Source organism: Sciurus carolinensis, chromosome 9 (genome assembly GCF_902686445.1).
Source record: "Sciurus carolinensis chromosome 9, mSciCar1.2, whole genome shotgun sequence".
Lineage (NCBI taxonomy): Eukaryota > Metazoa > Chordata > Mammalia > Rodentia > Sciuridae > Sciurus > Sciurus carolinensis.
In genome coordinates this window covers 27,976,090-27,990,871 of record NC_062221.1, presented here as the reverse complement: position 1 = coordinate 27,990,871, position 14,782 = coordinate 27,976,090, and the positions used below count along the sequence as shown (strand labels likewise).

The 14,782-nt window shown below is 39.2% G+C and overlaps 1 protein-coding gene across 5 annotated transcripts in view; it reads left to right on the top strand.

Annotated features, from left to right (window-relative positions):
- Positions 1-309: 309 nt before the first annotated feature.
- The window catches only part of Rbm6 (RNA binding motif protein 6), a 98,233-nt gene continuing 83,760 nt past the window's right edge, over positions 310-14,782 (top strand). For 3 of the 5 annotated variants that reach the window (XM_047563658.1, XM_047563657.1, XM_047563654.1), the window contains exon 1: positions 469-601. The gene's annotated coding sequence lies outside the window, so the exon portion shown is untranslated. The other 2 variants (XM_047563655.1, XM_047563656.1) reach the window with 2 other exon arrangements.

The following is a 14,782-nucleotide window of genomic DNA, read 5'->3' as shown; positions in this document are numbered from 1 at the left end:
CAGGCAGGCCAGGGCCGTACCTCGCAAGGAACAAACGTACGGAAGGCAAAGTCACCAATCAACAGGACACCTTGTCCAATTTTTAGGATAGCGCAAGACAACCAGATGAGGTAGGGCAAAGGACAAAACACAACCCCCAGCAGGCCACACCGAACGGAGCTGGGAAAGCGCGCCTTCCTATTGGACAGTGGTAAGGAGCGTGCACTTATGCCCCGCCCCAGAAGGCAATCCCTCTGCGCGCGGTGCACCGCGGGAGTGGAGTCTGCGGGACTGGCCGCTGTACTCAATCTCCCGGCTGGCAGAGCGCTGAAGACCGCGGCGCGGCGTCTTTGTGGAAGCAGCTGCCGGCGGGGAGGAAGTTCCGGTGTCCGCGGCGCTGGGTCGGTGGCGGCGGCCGAGAAGAAGGAGGAGGAGGAGGTGGAGGAGGAGGAGGAGCGGGCCGCGGAGGCTGAGCTCCTTCGGTAAGGGCCCAGGGCGCGAGTGAAGGCGTGCCGGAGCTTGCGGGGAAAGAGGCAGAGGACTGGGCCGCTCTGGACATAGTGGACCTGAGCGGCCTGGAAGCCACGGTTTCGGAGTCGTGGGGTGGCCGCTGTCTCGCTTGGTAAGAAGAGAGTCAAGCGGCGGTGTGGTGAGGGAGGCGCCGCCCGCGGCAGGAACGCCCCAGAACGGTCGCGGGCCCTGGGCGGGGCCGGGCGCGGCGGTAGAATTACCGGTCCAACTGCGGAGCGGCCAGCTGTGGAGCTGGGGGCCGGCGCGTGGCGTGGCTCCATGCTCCTAGTCAGCGGAACTGCAAGAGAGCTCTTTCTTCCTTTTTTTTTTTTTTTTTTTTTCTTGCTACTGATCCAGTTCTGAGGCATCGTTAGAGGATCCCTTCTTGTGCCCAGCTCGTATATTCGCCCGCAGACCCGGACAGACACTAGTGGGCTCGGTGGGACCGTAGAGCGCGAGAGTTCACGGCCTGGCCTGCCCGGCAGTGGAACCTGGAGGCGGGGGAGTGGTCTGGTGGGTTCTGTGCCCGTTGGACGAACGTGGGAGGGGAGGGATTTTTTTTTGTAGTCACGATTTAGATTCCTTTAGGCATTGTAAATATGTATTTTCCTCCAAACTTTAGAACTGATGTTTTATTAATGGGTTCAACTTTGGGAATTGCATTTTTTTTTTTTTTTTTTTTGTAAGTAGAAAAGGCCTGTTTTGTAGGGTGCATAAACTGTGAGGGTAATTATATTGTTTGTATCTAGGTTGCTTGTGAAGTTCAGAGTAGCTGGATCTAAGTGAAGGAGCAGACTGATGGGTTTGGTGACCTGGTTCATTTTCTGAACTGTGGAGCATGCCCTAACTTTGTTTAGTTTCCAAATTCCTGTTGAGGATGCCATCAGTTTGAATGACTTAAATATGTCACCATTACCAAACTTGTGAGGATTGTAGGAAGGGGTGTGAAGAACTTGGTGAGAGACCGCAGGACTGGCAGTGTGGAAAGTAACTAGTGATACGTTTGTGTTGGTGAAACACAAATTGAACCTAAGCCATGTCTCCTTAAGCAGCACGCATCTAGGTATTGGACCAGGGATCAGATTGCTCTGGACCGTTGTAGCACCCTTCATTATAATTTTTTCAAGGTGGAGGGATTGAATCTAGGGCCTCTTGCATGCTAGCTAAGTGCTTTGCTACTGAGTTATCCTCCAGCACTCATAGATTTTTGTTACAAGACACGGACTTATTTTTCTTGTCTTTAATATCATAAGTTCTTCTAGCCCCTCAGACCAGGTAGAATTGTCAGGAGGTTACTAAATATTCTCTTCAGACAGAAATTTGAGAAAAATTATACTCTTTTGCCAACATGTTTAATTGCATCAACTAATGTAAACTGGTTCAAAGTCGTATAGGGATTAAAATTTTTGGAAAGTTGCAAAATTTTATATTTTGTTGGGAATCAAGTCTTTTTAAAAATATTTTTGACAAGTTGCTGAGATATCCTTTAACTTGTGGTCCTCTTGTTTCAGCCTTCTGAGTTGTTGCTAGGATTACAGTGTGCACCACCACACCTGTTTTTTTTTTTTTTTGCACATGGATTGAACCCCAGGGATGCTTTGCCAGTGGTAAATAAAGGGTAAAAACCCTTTATTTTTATTTTATTTTATTTAAAATTTTGAGGGCTGGGAATATAGCTCAGTTGGTAGAGTGCTTACCTAGCATTCACGAAGCCCTGGGTTCAATCCACAGAATCACACACAAAAAAAAAAAAAAAAAAAAAAAAAAATGGAGTCAGGGTCTTGTTAAGTTGAAAGGCCCTCCTCAAATTTGTGATCTTCCTGCTTTAATCTCCCAAGTAGCTCGGATTATAAGTGTGCACTACCATGGCTGGCAAAGTTGTGAAATTTTAAAAGCCATGTTATTGGACTGGGGATATAGCTCAGTTGTTAGAGTGCTTGCCTTCCATGCACAAGGCCCTGGGTTCAATCCCCAGCACCACACACGCACGCACACACCAACAAAAACATGTTATTCTTTGAAGGAGTCTTATAGCTATAGACCAAGTATGTAGAACTAAATTTTCTTTTATTCTTTTTTTTGGTAACAGGGCTTGAACCCAGGGGTACTTAACCATTGAGCCATATTTCCAGCCCTTTTTATTATTTATTTTGAGACAGGTTCTCACTAAGTTTCCTTTGGTCTTGCTAAGTTGCTGAGGTTGGCTTTGAACTTGAGATCCTCCTACTTCAGCCTCCCGAGCCACTGGGATTACATTGGTGTGTGCCACCATGCCTGGTTTAGAACCAAATTTTCTATTATGTTCCCACAACACATTCATTTTGTTCACCTTGTTCATTCAGATAACTGACACCTATTGAGTGCCTTTTGTGAATCTGTCACATTATGTGCCTCTGCATAGCAAGAGTGTATAACTGTAGGGTCTCAGATAATCAGATAGGGATTAAATCCCTGCCTTCTTCACTTCACTAAGTCATTGGCATTGGGCAAATTGCTTAGCTTCTCTAAGCCTCCATTTCCTCACCTGGAATAAGATTAATAAATATTGTCACTTGATAGGTTTTTTGGGGGAGAGTTATATAATACATGTAATGCCCACAGGACAGTGCCTGGTGCACAGAAAGCATTTGTTAAATGTTAACTTTTTGAAATTCAACTTATAAGCCATAGAATTTACCCATTTAAGGTATTTAATTTAGTAATTTTTGATGTACCAAATTACTTTTTAAAACTGGTGTGTATGTATGTATCTATATATACATATATATATAGTAACAAAATTTACCTTTTTAATCATTTCAAAGTATACAACTTGTTGGCATTAGTTACATTCACAGTGTAGTGCAACCAGCAATACTATTTCCAAAACTTTTCATCACTGAAAACAGAAACTCTGTAGCCAGGAAGTAAGTAACTCCCTATTTCTCTTAACATCTGGTAACCTCTAATCTACTTTTGTTTCTCTGTGAATTTGCATGTTCTAGGTACAAGTGTAGATGTAGTGATATAATACTTGTCATTTTTGTGTCTGGTTTATTTCATGTGGTGTGATGGTTTCAAAGTTCCTCCATGTCAGTAGAATGTATCAGAACTTCATTCCTTTTTATGACTGAGTAATATTCTATTGAGCATATAGACCACATTTTGTTTATTCAGTCATCTGTAGCATACTGTTGGGTCATTTCTATCTTTTGACTAGTGACTACATCTGCTATGAACATTGATATACAAATATCTTTTTGAATCCTAGTTTTTTTTTTTTTTACCCCTTTATCTCTCCTACCTCTCCCTACCTTTTGGTGCTGGAGATCACATGGCAGGCAGTTGCTCTACCTCTGAGCTAAACTTCTAGTTCCATTTTAATTACTTTTAAGTTGTGTTAACTATCATCACCATCTAAGTTCAAAACTTTTTTTATCTTCCCAAACTGATAACTGTATCCATTAAACATTAATTCCTCATTCTCTCTTCCCTTACAACCACCATTCAATTACTTTCTGTCTCTGAATTTGACTAGGTAGCTCATAAGTGGAATCATATATTTGCCTTTTATATATGTCTTACTTTACTTAGTGTAAGTCTTTCAGGGTTCATTTATATAGTAGCATATATTAGAATTTAATTTCTTTTTAAGGCTGAATAATATTCCATAATGTATACACCACTTTTTAAAAATCCATGATCCACTGATGGACATTTGAATTGTTTCTACCTTTTGGCTATTGTGAATAATGCTGCTGTGGACATTTCTGTGGGAATATTTGTTCAGTTCCCTGCTTTCATTTCTTTGGGTAAAGACCCAGAAATAGAATCACTGTATTAAATGTTAATTTGTGTGTGTGTTTGTTATTATTATTATTTTTTAAACAATACTGGGGATTAAATCCCAATGTGAAAATATTTGAAGAAAAGATATTTAAGGAAATAAGGCTAAAAGAGGCCATAAGGGTGAGTGAAGCTTTAATATAATAGGAATGGCATCCTTATAATAAGAGAACTAGACACCAGGAGTGTACACACAGACCAAAAAGGCCATGTGAAGACACTGCAAGAAAGTCTGCAATCTAAGTAGAGAGGCCTCACCAGAAACCAACCTTGTGGATATGATAATTTTGGACTTCCAACCTCCAGAACTGCCAAAAATTTGCCGGCTGCAGTTGTGGCTCAGTGGTAGAGCACTTGCCTAGCATGTGTGAGGCACTGGGTTCGATTCTTAGTACCGTATATAAATAAATGAGTAAAATGAGGGTCCATCAACAACTAAAAAAAAAAAATAATAATAAATAAATTTTTACTTAAATCATTCAGTCAGTGGTATTTCATTATGGCAGTATTAGTAGACTAACATAGGTTCCACTTTCTTCATGTTCTTTGCCAGCACTTATTTTCTGGGTGTTTGTGTGTGTGTGTGTGTGTGTGTGTGTGTGTGTGTGTCTTTTTTAATATAGTAGGTGTGAGTTAGCTTTTCATTGTGGTTTGCATTTTTCTAATGATTGGTGATTTTGAGCATCTTTTTAATATGCTTATTGGCTATTTCTTCTTTGGAGAAATGTCTGTTTATATCCTTTGACCTTCTCTACTCTCTATTGGGAATCTAATCCAGGAGCTCCTGAAAGCTGGGTAAGCACTCTACCACTGAACTTATGTTTTTTTTTTTTTTAATTTTGTTTTTTTTCGGGGAGGGTGGGTATTCTAGAGATTTAACCCAGAGGCACTTTACTACTGAGCTACATCCCCAGCCCCCCTTTTTTTTTAATTAAAATTATTTTTATTTTTACAGACTGCATTTCGATTCATTGTACACAAATGGGGTTTAACTTTTCATTTCTATGGTTGTATACAATGTAGATACACATCATTCATGTAATGGTTGTTTTTTTAATTTGAGATAGGGTCTTACTAAGTTGCTGATGCTGGTGTTGAGCTTGTGAGCCTCCTACCTCAGCCCCCTGAGCCCCTGGGATGATAGGTGTGCACCACCAGGCCTGGGTACCACTGAGCTTTTTTTTAAATTTATTTTTTAATTTTTTATTTTTGTGATATTGGGGATTGAACCCAGGGGCACTCTACCACTGAACTATATCCCCAGCCCTTTTTATTTTTTAGACAGGATCTTGCTAAATTACCAATTCTGGCCATAAACTTGCAATCCTCTTGCCTCAGCTTCCTAAGTAGCTGGAATTTCAGGTATACACTGCCTGGGTGTGGTACATTTTTAATTAAAAAACTTCTTTCAGTACTGGTGATTGAATTCATGGGTGCTTTACACTGAGTTACATTTCAAGTCCTTTTGTTTTGAGATAGGGTCTTGCTAAATTGTGATCCTTCTGCCTCAGTCTCCCAAATTACTGGGGTTATAGGCATGTACCCAGCTCGTATTTCAGTTTTATACAATGAAAAAAATTATGGAGGGGCTGCAGTTGTTCTTGCCTGGCCATGTGTGAGGCATTGGGTTTGATCCTCAGCACCACATAAAAATATAAAAATAAAGCAAAGGTATTGTGTATATCTACAACTGAAAAAAAAAAAACATTAAAAAAATTTTTTTAAAAAGTTATGGAAGTGGGGCTGGGGAGATAGCTCAGTCGATAGAGTGCTTGCCTTGCAAGCACAAGGCCCTGGGTTCCATCCCCAGCACCACAAAAAAAAAAAAAAAAAAAAAAAAAGTTATGGAAGTGGATGGTGATAATGGTTATACAACATTATGAATGTAATTTTTTAAAGAAAATCTTTTTTTAAATAATTTTTTTAGTTGTTGATGGACGTTTATTTTTATTTATTTATATGTGGTGCTGAGAATTGAACCCAGTGGCTCACACATGCGAGGCAAGTGCTCTATCCTTGAGATATACCCCAGTTCATGAATGTATTTAATACCACTGAATTGTATATTCAATAACATTAAGGGTTGTAACATTCAGTAACACAAGTTAAGGGTTGGGGATGTAGCTGGGTTTGATTCCCAACACGGCAAGGAAAAAAAAGTTAGAATGGTAAATATTATGTTATATGTATTTTACCGTAATAAAACAGTTAAGAAAGCAATGAATGAACCAGGCATAGTGATGTGTACCTGTAATCTCAACTACCCTGAAGACTGAGGCAGGAGGATTGCAAATTTGAGCTAACCTGGCAATTTATCAAGACCCCATCTCAAAAATAAAAGATAACAAAGGGCTGGGGATGTATTTCAGTGGAAAAGTGCACCTGGGTTCAATCCCTTGTACCAAAGGTGGATGAGGAAAAAAACAAAAAGAATGAGAAATAGTAGACTCAAAAAACAATCAGCTACCATCATAATTCCAGTCATAAAGACTGCTGACCTACAATGGGAATGCTTTATTCTTACAATGTGCTGGTCAGCTATCAGGAAACCCAAGTTTTTAGGTTCTGGGGTAATGTGGTTGTTGAATTGAAACTTAAAGCAATGGAAGTATCACTGGGATTATAGCCTGTAGTTTATGATGTTTGTCACCTCTCAGGACCAGCTGACCCATATTCAATGTGGAACCATTTTTCACTTAAATCTTCAAAGCTCTTATTTGAATATTTATTTGTCACCAAGATCTGCACATGCTGTGACTTCACCAGGGTCTGCATCCTAGCCTTCAGAACTTGCCACATGGGCCTTTCTATTCCTTGCAATTGTAGCATTTGTTGAGGTTAAGATTTGGGTAGTGAGGTAGCAGGCTTCCATTTGTGTGTTAGATGACAGCCATAGTCTGCCATATTCTGAAATTGATATTTTAGCTTTTTTTTTTTTTTTTTTTTGGTACTGGGGATTGAACCTGGGGTGCTTAGCCACCAAGCCACATCTCCAGACCCCCTACACCCCCCTTTTTTTTGATGATTGAAAATTTAATTCTATAACAAAGTATGATTAAAACTGAGTTGCTAAAAGCACATTTTCTTCACATTTATTCTTCCCTATTTTTTTTTTTTTACATTTTTTAGTTGTAAATGGACACATATCTTTATTTTATTTATTTAGTTTTATGTGGTGCTGAAGATTGAACCCAGTGCCTCACATGTATTTGGCAAGTGCTCTACCACTGAGCCACAACCTCAGCCATTATTCTGCCCTATTAAAATCATGTTGCTCAAATCCTGCCCATACTGATCACCAAAATTTCATAGTTTTACCTTGCAAATTATATACAATTAAACAGTAAACCTATAGTGATTAAGTACAAATAAGGCCCACAAGGTATAGCTGTGTAATGTATCTACTGTTAGGTTGGTCAGACCAGTTGTTATATTTGAGAGCAAGAAAAAAATCAACTGGTTTCTGTTTAGAGCTGAGATAAACAAAGACTGGTTTCTTTGCTTTCAGCTTCTAGGACTAGAGATTCTGATGCATTTTATTTGTAGAAGTTGCTTGGATATGTTTCCAACAACATGGTACTAGAGCCCCTTTAACTAGGAATTTCCCAGCCCTTTTTTATATGTATTTCTTATTAGAGACAAGGTCTGGCTGAGTTGCTTAAGGCCTTGCTGAGTTGCTGAGGTTGGCTTTGAACTCCCGATCCTCTTGCCCCAGCTTCCAGAGCTGCTGGGATTTCATGCATGTGCTATCCAGCCCAGCCAGTGTTGTTTATTTTCAAACTAGTTGATATAGTAGGTGATTTGTTATCACTCCTTAGTAGATTTCTGACATTATTGAGCTCTGTCCTGCTGTATTAGCCAACACTTTTTTCTGAGGTCTGATTATCTTCAGCACTTTTGTTGTTTTTGGTACTGGCGATGGAATCCAGTGGCGTCTTACCACTAAGCCACATCCCACATACCCATTCATTTTGATATATTATTTTGAGACTTGTTCTCACTAAGTTTTTTAGGGCCTGCATAAGTTGCTGATGCTTGCCTTGAATTTGTGATCCCTCTGCTTCAGCTTCCTGAGTCACTGGGATTACAGGCTTGTGGCATTGCTTCTTGCTGGATTGTCTTTTTTTTATTGAGTTATAATAATTATTTCTATAGTCTACATACAAATCTCTTAACAAATATGTAATTTTTACAAGTTTTCTCCCATTCTGCAGATTGCTTTTTCACTTAAAAAAATTTTTTTTTTTTTTTTAATATGGGGCTTGGTCTCACCACTGAGTTAGGTACATTCTCAGACCTGTATTATTTTTCTTAATAGTATTTTTTTTTTGTAGATGGATACAATGCCTTTATATTATTTATTTATTTATTTTTATATGCTGAGGATCCAACCCAGGACCTCACACATGCTAGGCAAGTGCTCTACCACTGAGCCACAACCCAACCCACCTGTATGTTTTTTAAACTTATATATCCTTATCCCGTATCAGTTAACATAGCTGCCTCATTATTTTCAGAGAGTTGCATAATATCCGAATTTTACAAATATCCTCTATTGATGTACATTTAGGTTTTATGATCTCTCGTTGTTACAAATAATGCTATACTATCTACCTTTGTAAACTTGTCACCTTACACCATAAAGTCTAGAGAATGAATTCTAGAAGAGGAACTGGGAAGTCAGGTCATATACATTCAATTTTGTTTGAATTTTCCAGGTCATCTTATGTTATTTAGTTGATTTCTAACTTAATGCCATTTGGGTTGGAGAATATACCTTATATTGTATGTATCTTTTTATATTTGTTAAGATCTTTTTTATGACCCATCCTGGAAAATGTCCCCTGTGAACTTGAAAAGAATGTGATTCTGCTATTTGGTGAAGTGTTTTATATATGTCTGTTAGGTCTAATTGATTAATTGTCTTGTTCCTGTTCACTTCTCTCTTCTCTTATATTCTGTCTGTTCAGTCTCTTCATCCTTTTTTTTTTTTTTTTTTTTTTTGTGGTGCTCGTAATTGAACCCAGGGCCTCACACATGCTAGGCAAGTGTTCTTCCATTGAACTAAATCCCCAGTCCTATTGTGGCATTTTTGAAGTTTTCAGCTATTATTATTATTTTTTTTGGGGGGGGGGTGTGCTGAGGATCGAACCCAGGGCCTTGTGCTTACAAGGCAAGCACTCTACCAACTGAGCTATCTCCCCAGCCCCCTCAGCTATTATTACAGAAATATCTCTTCTGTTGATTTTTTTTCAATTTTTGCTTCATATAATTTGAGGTTCCATTATTAGGTATATTATATTTTTTTATTGCTCCATCATCTTGCTGCATTGAACCTTTTTCTATTTTTCTTAGTACTGAGGATCAAACCCAGGACTTTGCACATGTTAGGTCAGTAGTCTAGTACTGAGGCACATTCCTAACATCATCGCCTCAGCCTTCTGAGTTGCTGAGACTACAGGCAGGTAGGTGGTTGAGACTACTCCACTTGGATCAATTGTATTAAACCTTTTATTTTTATTTTGTTGCTGCTGAAGATTGAACTCAAGGCCTCATGCCTGCTAAACACTCTACCACTGAAGTGTACTCTCAGTCTCCCAGAACCTTTTAATTTATATTATGTCTCTTGTTTTATTTATTTTTGTGATACTGGGCTTTGAACCTATGGACTCAGGCTACTAGGCAAGGACTGTATCACTGAACTATGTTCCCAGCCCTACTCTTTTGGATTTAACATCTGTTTTGGTGCTGGGAATGTAGCTTATTGGTAGATTCCTTCCCTAGCATGTGTAAGGCCTTGGGTTTGATACCCTGCACTGCAAAAGAAAAAGAAGAAATCCTATTTTGACTAATATAATAGTCATCTTAACTTTCTTTCTTTTTTTGGGAGGAGGGGGTACCAGAGATTGAACTCAGGGGCATTCAACCACTGAACCACATCCCCAGCCCTATTTTGTATTTTATTTAGTGATAGAGTCTTACTGAGTAGCTTAGTGCCTAGCTTTTGCTGAGGCTGGCTTTGAACTTGCAATCCTGCCTCAGCCTTCTGAGCTGCTGGGATTATAGACCTTAACTTTCTTCTTTTTTTATTTTTTTAATTTTTTTTAGTTGTTGATGGACCTTTATTTATATGCAGTGCTTAGAAATGAATTCAGTGCCTCCTCACACATACTAGGCAAGCACTCTACCAACTGAGTCACAACCCTGGCTCCCCGGCCACCTTAACTTTCTTCTTTCTTTTGGCTACTGTTTGCGTGGAATATTTATCTTTTTCCATCCCTTTTCAACTTATTTGCATCTTTAGAACTAAAGTGAGTCTTTTCTAGACAGTATAAAGTTGAATGTTTTCTCCTTTTTTCCCTTCTGTATCTAGGACCTCATGCATGCGAGGTTCCCCACTGAGCTACATTCCCAGTCTCTCTTATTTTTATTGTGAGACAGGATCTTGCTGAATTAGTGAAGCTGATCTCAAATGTGTAGTCCTCTTGCCCCATCCTCCCAAGTAACTAGGATTATAGGTGAACCCCCCATATCTGGCCTTGGATCATGTTTTTGTTACTCTATTTTGCCAACAATCTTTTTTTTTTTTTTTTTTTTTGTACTGGGGATTGAACCCCAAGGGTGCTGAACCACTGAGCTACATCCCCAGCTCTTTTTTATATTTTATTTAGAGACAGGGTCTCACTGAGTTGCTTAGGGTCTCACTAAGTTGCTGAGGTGGGTCTTGAACTTGTGATCCTCCTACCTCAGCCTCCTGAACACTGGGATTACAGGCGTGTGCCACCTTACCCAGTTCAATCTATCTTAAAAAGACAGTTTCAACTGTTTACATTTAAAATCACCAAGGGGGAAAGAATAATCACCAAGAGAGCTGGGGATATAGCTCATTTGTAGAGTGCTTGCCTCACAAGCACAAGGCCCGGGTTCAATCCCCAGCACCATAAAAATAAAAAAAATCACCAAGAAACTGGGTGTGCCAAGTGTGGTGGCACATACCTGTAATACTAGCAACTCAGGAACCTGAGGCAGGAGGATCTCGAGTTCAAAGCCAGCCTCAGCAAAAGCAAGGTGCTAAGCAACTCAGTGAGACCCTGTCTCTAAATATAATACAAAATAGGGCTGGGGATGTGGTTCAGTGCCCCTGAGTTCAATCCCTGGTACCAAAAACAAAAAGAAGTTGGACATGATGGTGCTAGCGTATAATCCCATTGGCTCCAGAGGCTGAGACAAAAAGGACTGAATATAGCTCAGTGTAAAGCACCCCTGGGTTCAATCCCCAGTACAAACTAAATAACAACAATAATTATTTTTATTAAATCTTCAAGGGACTTTTGCTATTTTACTATTTGTTTTCTACATGCCTCAAAGATTTTTTTTCCTTTATTTCTTCTCTTGCTTGCTTGCTTTTATAATTTACTTTATTTGCTTTTAAGGCTAAACTTAGAATGTATTTGTTAAAGTGATGAAGCCTAAATTCTAGAAGAAATCACAGTTTCAAAACTTAGTTCACAAAGCCCAGAATCATGGCTCAGAGAGTTTACTCTGCAGCATAGCATTTACCCAAAACCAGAAATAATACTTCAGTGGGATCCCAAGCCAGGAACTTTGACTATGTTAGACAATCTGTGAAACCCATAAACTAATTAATTAAACCCCCTCTTGGAGGAAAAAAACAATATACTTCCAAATAGAGCATATTTTTAACCCTGAACACAAAATGGTAAGAGTCTGACAGAGAAGGAAAAAAATCTATCAGAGTCTAATTGTACTTGTCACTCTCATCACTATATTACTCCTTTTCTCCATCATTTGCTTCTTTTTCTTCACCACATTTTGATTTCCTTCTGATTTTGTGGTGCTGGAGATTGAAATCAGGGGTGTCCTACTTTTTTTTTGTACCAGAGATTGAACCCAGAGGCTTTGGTTTACCACTGAGCCATATCCATAGCCCTTTTTAATATTTAATTTAGAGACAGGGTCTCACTGAGTTGCTTAGGACCTCACTAAGTTGTTGAGGTTGACTTGAACTTGCAATCCTCCTAACTCAGTCTCCTAAACTGTTGGGATTACAAGTGTCAACCATTGTGCCCAGCAAGGTGCCCTACTTTTGAATTTTTATTTCGAGAAGGGAGTTGCTAAATTGCCAAGGCTTACCTCAAACTTGCAATTCTTCTGCCTCAGCTTCCCGGGAAGCTGGGATTACTGGATTACTGTGGCTTTAATGTGTATATTCTAAAGATAATGTGTATATTCTAAAGATAATTTTGTTACCTTGGAAATCATATATAACATTCTATAATTATAATGTGTTTTGAGTTTATATTAACATTCAGTAGCATATGAGAACTCTGCTGCAACACAACTCCTTCCTCTTCCCTAGGTTATATCTTCATAAATTGTGCCACTAATAATCTGCATTCATAATTTTTTATGCATTTGTATGGGTGGTGAGGGGTGGGTACTGACTATTACTGAGCTACATCCCAGCCCTTTTTTTGGAGCGGGGGGTACCAGGGATTGAACCCAGGGTTGCTCAGTCATTGAGCTACATACAAGTTCCTTTTATTTTTTGAGACAGGGTCTTGCTAAGTTACTTCAAAGCCAGCCTCACTTGCTTGCTCAAACTGGCTTTGAACTTGGAATGCTCCTGCTTCATCGTCTTGGGCTGCTGGGATTGCAGGTATGCACCACCTTGCCTGGCTTCCCCAAACTTTTTATTTTGAGACAGGGTCTCATGAAGTTTCTGAGAGTCTTGCTAAATTGCTGAGACTGGCACTGAACTTCTGTGATCCTCCTGCCTCAGCCTTTGGAGTTGCTTGGATTATAGGCATGTGTCATCACTTCCCGCTATGCATTTCTTTCAAGTCATGTAGAAAATAAAAATGAAGCTGTAAATCAAAGTTACTATGATACTAGCTTTTATAATTGCTTCTGTATTTGCCTTTACCAGGAATCTTTTTTATTTATATGGCTTTGAGTTACTATTTAGACCCTGCCCCCTTTTTTTTATTCTAAAGGAAATCCATTAAAAATAGCTTCAACTATTGTTTGTCTGAGACTATTTAAAATTTTTTTGTGACTTTTTTGATGGACAATTTTGTTGGATATATTCCTTCCTGTATTTAGGTTATCGTTCCACTGCCTTTTGGCAGCTCCAAGATTTCTGATGAGAAATTGACTGATAAATCTTATTGAGGATCTCTTGTATGTGAGGGATGATTTCTTTTTTGCTGCTTTCAAGATCAATTGATTGATTTCTTTCTTTTTTCTTGTGGTATTGGGGATTGAGCCCAGCACCTTTCAAATGCAAGTACTCTACCACTGAGCTACATCCCCAGTTCTTTTTATTTTTAGAGTGTCTAAGTTTCTCAGGCTGGCCTTGAATATGGAATTCTTCGGAGTAGGTAGGATTTTAGATGTATACTCTCTTGCCTGGCTAGGATTCATTCTTCCCTTTCTTTCTGTCATTCTTTTTTTTTTTTTTTTTTTTTCCCGTGGTGCTGGGGATTGAACCCAGGGCCTTGTGCTTGCGAGGCAAGCAGTCTACCAACTGAGCTATCTCCCCAGCCCCTTTCTGTCATTCTTTATATCCATTCATCCCTCCCTCCCTCCCGAGGGCTTTGTGCATGTGGTACCACTGAGCCACATATGTACCTATGCACCCTAGGATTCTTTTTCTTCTTTTGGTTTTAACCCAGGGACCTTTTATCACTGAGCAATGTTCCTAGTCCTTTTTTATTTTGAGACAGGGTCTCATTAAATTGCTTAGGGCCTTGCTAAGTTATTGAGGCTAACTTTGAACTTGGGATCCTCCTGCCTCAACCTCTTGATGTGTTGGGATCACAGGTGTGTGCTACTGCTCCAGCTGTAGCCCTAGTCTTAGGAGTCTTTCTTTGTCTTGTTGCAGTTTGATTGTGTGTCTTGGTATGAGTTTGTCTTGTACTTTGTGAATTTATTGGATTTTCAAGTTCATTTCTTTCATCAGCTTTGGAGAGTTTTTTGCTTTTTATTTTTCATTTAATCAATTTTTAGTGAAAGTTCTATATGAGATTGCTTTATTTCTACATCTTAGTTGTTTTTCCCTTATATCTGTCCTATTCCTACTTGGCAAAATTTGGCTTTCCTTTCAAGGAAACTTTATCTAGTGATAACTTTAACTAGTGATAGCTCTCCTAGTGATAACCATGTTGCTAGGGTGAATGCCCACACAGATAGTTCTGTTTTTAGCCTTTTCCCTTCTTACCAGTTCAGTGTAGATGTTATATTTCTTCCTGTAAACCTAGACTGCTTTGCCAGTTTACTGACTCATATAATGCCCTTACACAACCTGAACTTTTGATATTTTCATATAGGCATGGATCATACATTGTACTTCTATTGCAGTCTTTGCAGAGAGAAGATATAATCTTCCTGTGCCTGTGGGAAGGTGCTTTGAAATGCCTTTTATTCTTCTTTCTTTGCTCAGAAG